General features: G+C 40.2%; 1 protein-coding gene across 2 annotated transcripts in view; it reads left to right on the forward strand.

Moving 5' to 3' along the window:
- HHAT (hedgehog acyltransferase) overlaps positions 1–14547 on the forward strand; it is a 162395-nt gene that overhangs the window by 121232 nt on the left and 26616 nt on the right. The window lies entirely within an intron of this gene.

Consider the following 14547-nt stretch of genomic DNA (forward strand, 5'->3'; position numbering starts at 1 on the left):
AAAAAAAATTATCTGTGCCTTAAAAATAATTTTACAGCTTTTGTTTCATTTATGTTTTCTGTCATAATTTTGATTTCTTGGCCTTTGGCTACAGTCCAATTGTGTTTCAGGTAGCTTTCAACAAATATGAAGGCTGAATACAAACTCTAGTTTTAAGGAAGAGCTGAAATTTTTATGCAACTACAGCATCTGGGGCGCTTTTTTTTTTAAAAAAAAATTAACTTGTTTTCCCAAGATAGGAATTTTGGTTCCAATAGCTTCAGCTAGAATTTGAGCAATACTATTTCTTTTTTACTCTATCTTGAATGCAATTTCCAGCTCAAGAAAGAAAGAAAGACAGAAAATACGAAGTTGATGGTGGGAGTAATCATATCAGGAACATGCAAATTGACTTGCAGAGGCCATAGGGGAAATGTACTCCTTTCTATGGGCCAGTGTTAAGTTCTCTCATTCCTAAGTACATAATTTTTCAGTTGATTCCTACTGCTATTTTAAGAGCAGTAGGGTTTCTTTGTTTGTTTTTTTTATGGACAGATATGACCTGCAAATTTTTGCTTTGCCGAAAGTGTTTGAATATTTTCAGTCTGGTCATTTCATGAGACACGGTAAAATATTTAATGAAGGTGGGCTCTGGCCATCACCTTTATTTATTTGAAAGGCTGAGAGCCTTTAACGCATTACCTTCCTGTGTTTTGCAGATGTTACTTTACATGAACTTTCTGTTTTTTTCCACTCCTGCAGAGAAGTCCTGCTTTCAGTAGACTTCACGCAGAGGTGAATGATCTTTCTTGTGTCGCCTTTTGAGACTGTAGTGGAGCCACAAATGGAAATCAGATTCTGTGATTCTGGTCTAATGTTCCATGCTTTTACCCTGGTTTGGATTTTGCAGTTAAAGTAGTACGTGCACAGAAAAGCACAAAAGCTTTTGCTGATCGTATAAGCTGTTGATTCTGATGAAACTTTGTTATAGAACCATAGAATGGTTTGGGTTGGAAGGGATCTTTAAATATCACCTGGTCCAACCCATCCTGGAATGCGCAGGGGCATCTTCAACTAGAGCAGGTTGCTCAGAGCCTCATCCAGCCTGACCATGAATGTTTCCAGGGATGGAGCGTCTACCACCTCTCTGGGCAACCTTAGTGTTTCACCACCCTCATCATAAAAAGTTTCTTCCCTACAAGTGGTCTAATCTACCCTCTTTTAGTTTAAAACCATTACCCCATGTCCTATTGCTACAGGCCCTACTAAAAAGTCTGTCCCCATCTTTCTTATAAGCCCCCTTTAAGTACTGAAGGGGTACTGAAAGGTCTTCCCAGAGCCCCCTCTTTCCAGGCTGAAGAACCCCAACTCAGCCTGTCTGCACAGGAGAGGTGTTCTGTCCCTCTGATCATCTTTGTGGCCCTCCTGTGGACCCACTCGAACAGATCTATGTTCTTATGTTGGGGGCCCCAGAGCTGGATGCAGTACTCTAGGTGGGATCTCATGAGAGCAGAGTAGAGAGGGAGATTCACCTCCCTTGACCTGCTGGCCACGCTTCTTTTGATGCAGCCCAGGATATGGTTGGCTTTCTGGGCTGCGACTGCACGTTGCCAGGTTGTATCCAGCTTTTCATCCACCGGTATCCCCAAGTCCTTCTCTGCATGGCTGTTCTCAATCCCTTCATCCCCCAGCCTGTCTTGATAATGGATGTTGCCCCAACCCTGGTGCAGGACCTTGCACTTGGCCTTACTGAACCTCATGAGGTTTACATGGGCCCACTTCTCAAGCTTGTCCAGGTCTCTCTGGATGGCATCCCATCCCTCAGATGTGTCGACCACACCACTCAGCTTGGTCATCTGCAAACATGCTGAGGGTGCGCTCGATCCTGCTAAGTCATTGATCAAGATATGAAGCAGTACTGGTCCCAGTATGGACCCCTGACGGACACCACTTGTCACCAGTCTCCACCTGGACATTGAGCCATTGACCACTACCCTATGGATGTGACCATCCAACCAACTCCTCATCCACCAAACAGTTCGCCCATCAGATTCATCTCTCTGCTATTTAGAGAGAAGGATGTTGTGGGGACCGTGTCAAAGACCTTATAGAAGTCCAGATAGATGGCATCCATAGCTTTTCTGTTGTCCACTGATGTAGTCACTTCATCATAGAAGGCCACGAGGTTGGTCAGGCAGGACTTGCCCTTGGTGAAGCCATGCTGGCTGTCTTGAATCACTTCCCTGTCCTCCACGTGCTTTAGCATAGTTTCTGGGAGGATATGTTCCATGATCTTCCCCAGCACAGAGGTGAGGCTGACAGGTCAGTCCTGTCAGTCCCAGGGTCCTCCTTTCTACCCATTTTAAAAATGGGTGCAATGATTCCCTTTTTCCAGGCACCTGACTGCCGTGACTTTTCAAATATCACGGAGAGTGGCTTGGCAACTACATCAGCCAATTCCCTCAGGACTCTGGGATGCATCTCCTCAGGTCCCATAGACTTATGTATGTTCACGTTTCTCAGGTGTTTATGAACCTGATCATTTTACAGTGGGAGGGACTTTGCTCCCCCAGACCTATCTTGTGGTCCCTAAACTGCAGGGAACTTTATATAAAAGTGATAGAAAATAGGCTCATGCAGAACGTTAGGGGCTGTCATTGTCACATGTAAGATGGAAACTACCCTGCATTCATCCCTTGGCTTTGGTTGCATAGCTATATTATGCTAGAAAATGTGTGATACAGTTATGGCACAAGCCACAGTCATTCTGAGCAAAATATTCTGTACAGGGTGAGTATAAACCACCACCCCACACACCCCCAGATTCTCATACATGCATAACAAAACTCACCTTCTGAACCTGTGCTTTTTATATCTTGTGATGATTCTGCTCTTTTGTCAAAGTAGTCTGTGTACAGAGCAGCAACATGACCATATGTTATATCATTGAGCTCTAATAAGGTTTTCCCTGAGATGAAGTACTTTAAGCAGCAGTAATGAATGGTGGGAAGGGAATGCACTAAATAAATAAATGGGGGTTTAACAAAATTCTCTCGTGCCACTTCCATATGTGTATATCTGTGTGAATTCAAAGGAAAGAAATAAGTAAACATGACATCCTACCATCCAAAGCTTGTGCCAGATGTCTTATGCTTGGAGTCAAATCCAACATGAATCAAGAAAAGCTGTTGAGTTGAATTGAAAGTCAACTCTGGTCTGCTTTGCTTGATCTCATGCCCCTGCTTGTCAAGTAAAGACCACATCTGTGAAAGAATGGCTTCTTAGAGAGTAGGGAAAGTGTTTTGGGATCATAGCCATTTTCTACTCTAGAAAGAGAGCTCCAGAACAAAAATCAAATTAGAGCTGTCAAAGTGATTAGGAGCAATGGTAACTTGGGAAGTCTTGCAGGAACAGAAATCTGTATACGAACTGCAGCATATGTGACTGACTGTAGTGTGCTGTTTACATCTTACATTTCCAGTCACTCCCTACACCAGTAACACAAATCTTGTAGCTGGTGCAGAAATTCTTACGATATCTGGTGAAATGGATCATTTTTATTTTTAATTTCACAGAAGAGGAAACAAGGTATCAGAAGGTTTCTGCTCCTTGGTGTGGCTGCTGCAGAGCCAGAAAGAGTTCATGGATTGCCTGTTCTGGTTTTCCTCTTTGCAGCTCTGGAATTCTGCAGGGCAACTTTGAAACAAATAAAGCTAAGAGAGGCAATACTTACTTGAGCTCAATGTAGCTTTAAAGTTGTGCAGGTGTAGTCTACGTCAAACTGGATACACAAGTATCTATCTGACTGTCCACAGGTCAGGTAGGTGGATACCTGGTTTGTGCTGTGGCACCTAAAATTACAAGATTGAATGATGAGCATGAGAGAAGTTTTCTCTGTTTTCAGTGATGTCAGGATTCCACCTAAAACTATGGTCTCCAAAGTAGACAGGCAAATATGAGGTCAGTTTAAAAGAATTCAACGTCAGTATCTACACTATGGAATACAGTGATTCCAGTGGACTCAGTTCCCATGAAAATGCAAAGTTACTCTTGTTTGAGGCTGGGAGCTTAGCTCTGGCTTTGTTGGTACACTCTAGACAGGGGAATTACTTTGGGGGAGGGCTGCGTAGGGGTGGGAGGCTTTCTTTCAGTCACCTAAAGCAACCTCCTTAGACCACCTTGCTTCCTGTGGTGAAGGAAGGAAGACTTCACAGTGCCAAAAGAAATATGCTTAGGTTAGTTGTGGGGATGCATTTTGAACAACGTTGTGTTCAAGAATCCTGCCCACTTTGCTCAAGGTGGTGTGTTGTAAACTTTGCAGTCATTTGTACAGCAAATAAGCAGGATGGCAGGCAGCAGCTTGCTGTGCGTTTCTTTCCTGCTTAAATGGCTTGTTGAGCTGATAATTAATAAGCAACAGGACATTAGGTTTATCATAACTTTACTGGATGGATGGTAATTTACTGATCACTAGAGGTAGTCAGAAAATACAATAAAGCTGTTACCTGTCAAGACTTTTCACATCTGTAAGAGTTGCCTCCATTGATGTATAGAATAGAGCACTCCTTACGAACTGTAATGCACGTGAATTATTATTTTGTGGAAGTCTCACATGGGATTCTTAAATTATTCCCCTTTGCTTCAACTGAACACCACACACAATAGTATCATGTGGTCTTACAATAGGAATAAGAGAAACTTTTGGCTAGAATAGCAGAGTTGTATGTGGTTTCTGTGTATGCTGGTAGAGATGTGCTTAAACTGAAACAATGGTTCAGGACTACACAGAGATTAAAGTATTATGTACTGAATTCTTAAAAACTAAAAATTCCTCAGGTATCTTCAAAGTTTACTAGTTCTGTTCAAATCTAATTCTGTTTAAATGCGACGCTTTAGTGAGATAACTGCTCAGTGTCTCCTGCACATAGCTCCTGTGGGCTAGGTCCTACCACAAACAGCTGGATGCTGAGGGCTGCTGAGCATGGTGCTGCTGTGTTACCTATCTCCAGGCAGGTGATGTGGTGCGGGTACTGTTGACTCATGAGCTGATGAGAGTGCTGATGCTCGTCATAAGCAGCTGGTTATGAGTAACACTGCTGCACAGGAAGCTTTTGTGTGCCTGTGGCTGTCTTTCAAGCAGTTCTGTTCTTGTTTTCTCTTAAGGTCAGCTCTTCTGTTAAGGTGATCAAAATGCGTATTCAAGACAGGAATGAGAGAAGCTTCAGGTGATGAGCACATTGAGCAAGCGCACACCTGCACGCTTGGGGATTGCAACACTGGGCCTGCATTTTAATAATGGACTGTATCAGCAGTTCCCTAAAGTGCCGGTACCCACCTGTTCATCAGAACTCATTTCAGTGTGCTCATAGGTGATTGCTTATACAGTCAATCAAGCCATGCAACAAGGCACTCTCGCTTTCTAGAAACAAAGTAAAGCTGGGAGCTAGTGCGTTGCCTTGTTGTTCTGCTTTTGTCACTGCACTGCAGCTAGTGGGAGTAAGTCCTCCTAAGTCTTGTTACCACTGAAAATACAGTGGTGGAGTCTAAAGGTCTGTAAATATAAAAGGCCTGCTAAAGCTGCAAGACTCCATGCCTATTGTAAAGCTTCTCTTTATTAATATTCTTTTTGTGGGTAGAGCCATGTAAAAGAACTTGAAGGATTTTCATTCCTTTGCAAGGAATCCTCACTCCCAAGCTTCTGCTGGGGGATGGACTGAAAAATGGCATAGCTGCAAACTGAAGGCCTTTTTCAATTCATGCTTAATACACAGTGTTGTGAACGTCACTAAGCAGAAATTAAATTCTTACATTTGAACAGTTCAGTTCTTTGAAGAGGCACTTCTTAGCTCATCTTTAAAAGCTGGAGGGCCATTTCTTCATGATAGTCTGCTAATGCAAGGACAGTGCTAACAGGTTGCTCCTAAAAGCTTGTCACGTTTATTTATATCCTTGATGGAAGCAAGCACTGCGAAAGCTTCCCTGTTAGGGCTGTGATATAAGAGAAGTGAGTAAGAAACAGCTTTGAAAGAGCTGCATGATCAATCAGATAGGACAGTTGCGACACTTCATTCTCTCTGCTTTGGCAAGGACTGACTGCTTGGCTTCCTGGAGCCACCTCAGCAGCAGTAGCAAATGCTTTGGCCTGGATGCAGAGAGCATCCAGATTTGTAGCCACTATTTGGACTTTTTGGGATGGCATAAGGCTGGAGGTAACAGTCCTGAATTTTCCTCCTCCTGATAGGCAGTGGGCACTCTTTCAGTTCAAATGGACAGTCTTTGGCCAGTGTCCTGTGATAGACTTGTCCTTATCCAGCAAAGTCTTGGAAACCAGAGCAGGACAGGAAATAGTTTTCTTGTCTTGGGGAGGTATTGAGTCTCAAAAAAATTTCCTGTCATAATATGGGATAAAAACAGACAGTCAAAACCCCAGTAATTTTTCCTACCTGTCAGATAGGGTCCAGGGAGTTGTCTTATGTTTAAATTTCATTTAGACTTGAATTTTTTAACTTGGAAAATAAAATCTTAGCTTGCATTTCAAACCAAGATTTTTGGGGCAAGGATCTTTTTTTTTTTTTTTTTCCTTTTTCCCTCCTGTGTGAAATGAGAAAAGATTCTGTTTCATTGGTGGTTTGTTGTTTGGGTTTTTTTTAAAATGAGAAACCATACACAGAATGTTTGTATAAATTTGGCTTTCCCTGTCTGAAGTTGATAGTCAGCGTGACAGTGTATTTTGGGTCAGAAAAGTTCTCAGACACCTACTGCTATCTAAATAACTTGTGTTGAAACCAGGGCATTTCAGTGGGCTCCTACTGCAACATACTTGTACATGTTAAGTTTGAACATTTCTTCCTGCAAGTTCAGCACCAGATTCTTTAAAAGGAGACAAGCTTGGTCAGGATTACAAAGAATTAGAAGTCCTAGATATAGACAAGAGACGGCAAAAACCATGGGTTACCTGTAGTCCTCCTCCACTGCAGTCCTTTGGCAATCTTTGCCTCTAACTATTAGCAACAAATTCAGTGTTTTACCAGCTGGTCATATTCAGTCTGTAGCAAAACGTACCAATTTGTAGTAGCTCTGTAGAAGACTCAAGAGTAGAAATTGGATCAGTTACAGGCATACAATGTAATATAAACATATCTGTCTATAATTGGCTTCTTAATATCTCATACTCTGAATGCTGCATATGGCTAGTGAGTGTTTCCACTGTGTGCCTTGACTCTCTGTGAGCTCTGACTCAAGTAGCTGGATGATTTCTTACCTGGTTAAGGCTTTAAATGATCATTCAGTGAGGGAGGATTTCAGCAGGTCTGAAGTTCACTGTACTTTCTGTGATTCTTCTATCTTGTTATCCTCACTTCGCTAATTTTCTGGCAGACAGATATGTTCTTTCGTTGCTGTCTGCATACAAATGTTTAATTAAAATAGGAAGTGATAATGCATCTCAGAGGCAGCTGTTGTCCCCACACCCAAATGCAAAGAGTCAGTTTAACAGTAGTTTCAAAATGCCTGAAAACAAACAGTGACCTGGTCAATAAGTCCATGCTGGCAGCAGGTGCTTGTGCAGCAGATCAAGGAAAGACCACAAGCAGCGTGTGTCCATCAGTGCATTTGGTAGCACTGCGAGCTGCAGCCTGCCCTAGGGTCACACAGCAGCAGCCAGAGCTGTGCTTGCTGGAGACCAAAATGTTCATGCAGGTGTCCGGCTTTTAAAGAAACAAAGAATTTGGAGATGCTGCAAAGCTGGCCAGGCTTGAGTCTCAAAGCAGAGGAGCTGTGCACTCACTAGTGAGTGTTTTGGGGGCAAAATCAGTCCACCAGCTCTGCTGCAGCCCACAGCTGCCCTCCAGGCCCCTGTGATGAACGAGGACACTCATCATCACCATAGTACTGATTGGCATCAAAGTGCAGTTTTTCTTTACCAGAAAGCAGCACACTGAAAACGATAGTTAAAAACTACAGTTCTTTTGTGTGCAGCAGAAGCAGTTTTCGTGTGTTAAGGTGACAGCATTGCATTGACTGCTGCCTTTCTCATTAAAATGCCTCAGCAAAGGATGTGGAACAGCTTCCTTGACCTGTTCCTCCCACAAGCATCCAGGCAGGATATTCAGAAGTAGGACATTTTAAAAAAACACAGTGTATTTTTATTTAATAATGAGATCCATTTTCTCTGAGTTATAATCAAAACTTGGTGTATTTATACGCAAAAAAAAATTAGTGTAATTATCACAGAAAAGATTGAAAATATACAGCTGTGGAGAGGAAACCATTGGGGGAAAAAAGCCTTCAGCGTTATCTTGGTTTGATCTTGCGTTTTTTGATCATAAGAAGCATCCCAGTTAAAAGCAGGTGTTCCCTAGTAAGTGTAAATATATACTAATTCATTAACTTGCCAGCAGGTGAACGAGAGCCATAGTTGGAGAATGGATTGCCAGTTCACTAGTTAATCTATTGGGTTTACCAGAATACAGTATCCCTGACAGTGACATAGAAGAATAATAGTTCTTTTCAGGACAATCTGTTCCATGCTGCAGGTTTAATAAAAAATAAAATAAAACTGAAAGGAAAAAGAAATTTGAGAGAGAGGGAGAAACTCACACTCATTGAGGACTAAGAGGCAAGTATATGGAAATCAGTTTCATCATTCCTATTTGTCATTTTTATATGTAGCTTTGAAGGAAAACTAATTAAAGTAATTGAAGTTATTTCTCTTGGTCTGGCATTGATTAAAATTGCCTTGAATACGTAATGAATGTGGTTAATATAACAGAAGAGCTAAACTGAGAAGGAGAGGGCTCTTATCCTGTCTCTTGCCTTACCACTTCACCCTGCTAATGTGGTTTGGTTTTTTTTTCTTATGTAGTAGTGAATACACCAAATATTTCTGTTACAGTTCTCACTTTAAAAGATAGTGTCTTTCCTCATCAGAGAAAGAAAAGTATTTTACTTTTCAGGATTGTTGGGCATGTTTTAAAATCAGTAAATATGGTGAAATGATCTCTTATAATGGAGTGTATCTAGCTGTTCAGGTTTCAAAGAACATCTCTACGTGCAGGTGTATGCACATGTGTGCACACACGAATGAATTTGGTGTTATGGCACATTAGATGCAGCATCTGATTTGAAGATGGAAAAGCTGTTTGTCAACCCAAGAGGTGGAACAGTGCAGGCTCATGCTCACCTGTTTCAAACTCAGCTGGCAGAGGCTTTCTTTATACTAATGAGAAAGCAGCTCATTTTTGTTCTTTCCGCTGTTATTTGTGATACGATCTCATTCCAGGCAATACTGATTAATACCAGGTAGACTTTAAGAAATCAAGAGTATCCCTAGCTTATTCCCTACAAAAATAGCTGGTAAGATGGTAATGAGCTTTCGCACAATCTCATAAGAGAATAAAAGAAAGAACGAAAAATTCTTGATCCAGCTGTTTGGGGTTTTTTTCCTCATTTTTTTTTTTTTCCTTTTTATGTGATAGAAAACCAGAGCACAGTTTTATCTAGAGAATGGTGTAAAGGAGGAAATGCAAGTGTATGTTGCATCACAAGGTATTGCCCTTTTTTCCTTCTGTGTGTGCTAGTGCTGAAGGTCAGAGCATCAGCACCTCTCTCACCTTTTTTCTGCCCTTTTTCCAGTAGTTCATTTCTAATGGTATTAACAAAACTCTCAGTTTAAGTAGATAAACCAAAGTAATGAAAAGCTTAACATTCCAAGTGCGTAATAACCAGCCACCAGTACATTACATTGCTCCTCAAATGGCACAGAAATGAATTGCATGCCTATTTACCGATAATATATATTTAAAAAAAAAAAAAAACAAAAAACAAAAAACCAAACAAAACAGCTTTAAGACCAGTAACCCCTTAATTTGATTCCTGAAAAAGAGAAAAAAAAATGTAATACTGATTGTCTGTATTTGCTGCCATACGTAAACAGTATCTACTCAATAAGAGCTTTACTGTTATACGTGGCTGTAAAGTGCCTGTGAAAAATCAAGCATTGGGACAACGCTGCCTCCAGCAAATATTTTAATAAAAGTGCCTTGAGAGAATGAGAACAGCTGGGACAATTTATCCTTTTATAATCCTTTCAAATCCACATAATTTCTGCTCAGTGAGGCAATTTAACTACCAGTATTCTATGAAGTTTGACATTCTAGTCACACAATTGACTAGTTGCAGTAATATTTATTGGTTGCCTCCATTTATTATAAACTGAATTCTCCAGATTTGCTTCAGATCTTCTGACATGGGAACTCAGGCTTTTGGAAATGAAATGCTGAGATTCGGCTTTCTAGCTGAACTTCCCTTGCAAGCCAGTTTAATGCATTTCATGCAAAGACTGTATTAAATTATATGAATTTGATCAAACATACATAGGCAATAACCATTGATGTGGAGTTCCACTCATTATTGAAGAAAATAGTCTTTGCTAAGTTTGATTTAAAATATTTTGAAGCAATGTTCATAAAAGTTGTAAGTGTCTGAGCACTCTATTTCAATTCTTGGGCTGTTTAATCAAAATCTAATTATGAGTTTTAAATAAACTAAACAGTACACTTTGCTTCCATAATTGAATTAATAAATATCACATATCACCTCATAGAAGATGGATAAACAGTTTGTACTTTGTCATATTTATACCTCCTCACTGAAACAGAACTTCCCTTTGAAATGATTTTATGGAAAAACAAGCTGTTTTGTAAGAAAATTCGAGCAATCATGCAAAAAAAAAGCAGAAGTTTTATGTCATCTTATATTATTATGAACACTTAGGTAAATGTTGTGAAGTCTGAACACTATATCTTCACCATCCTCTAATCCCCTTCATTACATTATTACTTATATAATGTTAATCTTACTGTCTCTTCATGCCAGAGGTCTGTACAGTGAAAGGAGAGTTCAGGAGTTTGAGATCATCTTTTTTTTTACCTTCTCTAAAACCATCTTGTATTTCTAATGTAGTGATAAGCAGAGGTCGTTAAAAGTGGTGTGATTTGTATTGTTTAGCATCTTGTAATATGATAGAGGTAGGACAGATACTCATTACCACTGGAAAGAAGACATGAGCTTTTTGATTTTCCATAGCTTCAAGGTTAGAATGATGTTTGGACTTTGCTCCTGATCTGAATATAGAAAGATTACTACACCCATGCAAGTCATAAGACAGATTTTGTGAAGTAAACAAGAATTTTACTTAGTGTCAACACTAAGAGCTTCACTGTTCTTTCTTGAAACCAGAAATTAAAAGGATGCATTAAAAATTTAGGGAATTTGTGATTTAAGTGCTTTTCAGAGTGTTTCAAGGAAAGGAAGGCAATTCGTATTTCATTTATGGTTCTTACACATGGCAACAAGGAAGATTTGGAAGTATGGGTAAATTCTATGAAAAGCTTCAAATATTTTAACGATGTACATATGAATACTGTTATATTGGGAAATTGACGTTTTTAAATATGCCGTAGGATAATACCAAAATCTGCTGTTCAGTGCTGACAAGCTGCACAGATCTTCCACTCAGATGTAAATTGTACAGCTTTCTGCCTCATACAGAATGCTGCAGTTCATGCCTGTTCCCTAAACATAACCTGATACTGTGATCCGAGTCAGTGTTCCTTGGTATAAATAAAACCACGTTGCCTTTCCCTATACACAGATACTGACTTTGGTTTTCAGTGGTTTCATTACATTACTTTTTGAGTTATATTTAGCAGAAGATCTAGTGTGTCCTGTTATGAATGGATTTAATTGAAGTGTGGGAGACAGTATCGGTAGATTACAATTTTATAATGCTGTTTACTGTCTTGGGCAGAACTAGTTTGATAGAGAAGTTTTTTTTAGTACAAGGTAAAGTATGGACAGCAGTGAGGTCCCATTTAAAAAGAAGAGGGAGGGATGGATAGCCCCTAAAGGCTGGGTTTAAAATGGATTTAGTGTTTCTCTGCGTTGCCACAGTAGCAGTGTTTGGGCCATTGGCTGTACGTGTAGGCAGGGAGCAGGAAAGGCTGCCTGCAGGCAGCCCCTTGGAAGTCAAGAGAAGTGCTACATCTTAGCAGCACAGGGCTGCTGTAATCCTGGTTTATTTGACGGGCAATCACCTGGGCAAAGACCAGGATGTGCTCAGGCACTGCAGCCTTGGCAGGAAGGGGAAGACCTCAGCAGGGAGGAGGGCGTAGGCAGAGGTGCCTTGAAGCATGTGCTAGCAACGGGTGGTAAGTGGACTCTACTTGGGATGAAGAGTGTACAAATCAAAGAGACAACTCTCTGAAACGTTAATGTTTCTAGAGTACTGTTAGATCTAATAGTCATTAAGTTTTCATGGGTTTTAACAAGAGTAGGAAAACAAGGGAAGAATGGAAAGTCTGCTTCTGTCCAAAGTGAATTGATTAAAATTAGAGTTTCTACATCCTTGCTTGACCTTATGCTTACAGTAGATGAGGAAGAAACTTGAAGGAATTAATTTCAATCTTAATTTTTTGTTGCATTTGTTATTTTCCTAAAAATAGAGAAGAAAAAAAAGATACATATTTCTGATGGTCAGTACAAAAATTCATGGTTTTCTTCCTAAACAAAACAAAATGTAATGACAGTAGGAGGCTTGGTGTGTAGGAGGATTTTCAATAGCACTGAAGAACCTGTCAGCACCTTTGGATATCTAAGACCTTCAGAAAGTCTGGCCTATACTGAGTCCTTTAGCACAGAGCTCTTAGACTGTCTGCCAGTTTTTGTTTGTAGGTGAGAAGAGGGAGATAAAAAATGCAGGGTTTAGATTCAGATTGCGTTTCCAACTTGTAGCTACTTTAAAGAAAATCTTCTTGCATATCTCCTAAGAAAATGGAGATTGAAAATTAGTTAGGACAAAACTTCCTCATTTTCATGCACAAAGTAAAAAATACTTGCATTTATAGTAGAGAAGTATTTAAAACAGGGCAGAAGTTCACTCAGATGCTTCTGTCACAGTATTATTTGCTGCATTTTTTGTAGAACTTGAATAGACATCCACAGCTACAGCTCTTATTTATTCCATTTCTACATTCATATAAAATCGTCACCTTTTAGCCTATTAAACTTCACAGCATGATTCAATAATGCAATATTTCTTATATAAATTATATGAATAATTACAAAAACCTCAGATATTCAGGAAAGTCATCATTGGTTCTTATTAATGTTTATAGAAGTTTGTTTAAAAAGGAAAATGCATGAAAATTAATTTACATACAAATGTAAATTACATACATTAAAATCATTCTAAATAAATTCCTTAATCTCCAATCAATCGTGGATGCAACTATTAAAATTTTTTTGCGTGCTGGACTGTATCTTTCCTCTTTACCAGCTCCCGAGTCTAACCCTGCCCTGTGCCACACATTTACACCAGCATATGCTGATAGCTGCTGGTTTTGCTCCATTGGTGTCTCCAGTCTGTCTGAACTGCTCCTCCTTTGTGTGTCCTTCCACTGCTCTGTTTCCATCTCCTGCTGCATTACACCTTGTGCCCGCGCCTCCTCTTTCCCTTTCTACCATGGAAGCAAATTTCAGCAAGTCTGTGGCTTCTTTCTGCCAGCAGTATGTGTTATACATGCTCATTGTCCGTTTGGATGCTCTGTCTAAATCTTTGCGATGCTACATTTTACACACATCGGTTGCTCAATTAGTTACAGTCTGAAAGATTTTTACAGGGAAGACTGTGAGATTAGGAGTAAGCCCTCAGGGAATCTGGTGGAAGTCTCCTGACATGGTATATTTAAACCGGAATTACTGACACGGTCGTCCTGACAGAGGAGTATTTTATATTCCCTGAGTCTTTTATTACAGCGTATGTGGGGTCTGTAAAGCACTTTGATGTTGGAGCTGTATTTAAATGCCAGGCATTATTGTTTCAGGTCTTTTAGTTTAACAGTTCTTGTGGACACGGGGAGGCTGGTTTTTGTTAAGCTTTCCATTTTATCTTCTTCACACATGGTCTCCTGCTGCATGGACTTGGCTTAAAATTATAAAGTGCAGAAGTAAGTATTAAAGGGGATTTTGGAAAGGTGACTATTAGCCATAGGCGGCTGATGAACTATCAGGGCTTACCATAAAAATCACACGGAGGGAAAATCCTCCTAACATGGAACTGGGAGAGCTCCCCTTCCTTGCTCTGCACCAGCATGCTGCATGCCGGGTTGCAGAGTCCATCCAAGGTGGGGGCTGAACTAATGCATACCTGAATTCGTAAAACTAACAGAAGTGACCTCTTTTTCCTTGGGTATAGAGAATACACTTTCCATGTTGACGGTTGCATTATTATTATTGCAATGTTAAGTCTTTGGAAACAATGTTGGGTAGAGGTTGTTTTGTACACTTTTGTGGTATTTCCTGAAAAGCCCTTTTTTCTTTGCTAAGAGCCATCTTTTAGTTCTGTCTGGGTTCCCAGGGCAGCTTGTTTGTATTGGTGTATTTCTGTGGTCAGCAAAACCTCAAAAGTCTGGAGCTGCTCATTTAGGAGAGTCTGATGGTGATTGCTGCTGCCACCCCCGGAGATCTTGTAAAGTAAAAAGAGGATTAGAAAGATGGGTGTGTGTGTGT

The sequence above is a fragment of the Falco peregrinus genome, chromosome 11, assembly GCF_023634155.1.
Source record: "Falco peregrinus isolate bFalPer1 chromosome 11, bFalPer1.pri, whole genome shotgun sequence".
In the NCBI taxonomy this organism is placed as follows: Eukaryota; Metazoa; Chordata; class Aves; order Falconiformes; family Falconidae; genus Falco; species Falco peregrinus.